Consider the following 1,053-nt stretch of genomic DNA (forward strand, 5'->3'; position numbering starts at 1 on the left):
TTGTGTCTTTACAGGGTTGCTGTGCTCTTGTGTCTTTACAGGGGAGTCTTGCTCTTGTGTCTTTCCAGGAGAGTCTTGCTCTTGTGTCTTTACAGGCTTGCTGTGCTCTTGTGTTTTTATAGGAGAGTCTTAATCTTGTGTCTTTACAGGGTTGCTGTGCTCTTGTGTCTTTACAGGGGAGTCTTAATATTGTGTCTTTACAGGATTGCTGTGCTCTTGTGTCTTTACAGGGTTGCTGTGCTCTTGTGTCTTTATAGGAGAGTCTTGCTCTTGTGTCTTTACAGGAGAGTCTTATTCTTGTGTCTTTACAAGATTGCTGGGCTCTTGTGTTTTTTTTTTTTTTCCTTTCTTTTTTTACTACTTTACATTGAAAAATATGGAACGCTTCACGAATTTGCATGTCATCCTTGTGCAGGGGCCATGCTAATCTTCTCTGTATCGTTCCAATTTTAGTATATGTGCTGCCGAAGCGAGCACGTGCTCTTGTGTTTTTATAGGAGAGTCTTGCTCTTGTGCCTTTACAGGATTGCTGTGCTCTTGTGTCTTTACAGGAGAGTCTTACTCTTGTGTCTTTACAGGAGAGTCTTGCTCTTGTGTCTTTACAGGAGAGTCTTGCTCTTGTGTCTTTACAGGAGAGTCTTGCTCTTGTGTCTTTACAGGAGAGTCTTGCTCTTGTGTCTTTACAGAAGAGTCTTACTCTTGTGTCTTTACAGGAGAGTCTTACTCTTGTGTCTTTACAGGAGAGTCTTACTCTTGTGTATTTACAGGAGAGTCTTACTCTTGTGTCTTTACAGGAGAGTCTTACTCTTGTGTCTTTACAGGAGAGTCTTATTCTTGTGTCTTTACAGGAGAGTATTATTCTTGTGTCTTTACAGGAGAGTCTTACTCTTGTGTCTTTACAAGATTGCTGTTCTCTTGTGTTTTTATAGAAGAGTCTTGCTCTTGTGCTTTTACGGGAGATTCAGGTTCTTGTGTATTTACAGGAGAGCTGTGCTCTTTTGTCTTTACAGGAGAGTTGTGCTCTTGTGTCTCTACAGAAAAGCCATGCTTTTG

The 1,053-nt window shown here is 41.0% G+C and overlaps 1 non-coding gene across 1 annotated transcript; it reads right to left on the reverse strand.

Annotated features, from left to right (window-relative positions):
• Positions 1-370: 370 nt before the first annotated feature.
• Positions 371-477, reverse strand: LOC128641473 (U6 spliceosomal RNA). Its single transcript, XR_008399504.1, has one exon. It is a non-coding gene; the product is annotated as a U6 spliceosomal RNA (small nuclear RNA).
• Positions 478-1,053: the final 576 nt, after the last annotated feature.

This window comes from Bombina bombina, chromosome 10, assembly GCF_027579735.1.
Source record: "Bombina bombina isolate aBomBom1 chromosome 10, aBomBom1.pri, whole genome shotgun sequence".
Classification (NCBI taxonomy): Eukaryota; Metazoa; Chordata; class Amphibia; order Anura; family Bombinatoridae; genus Bombina; species Bombina bombina.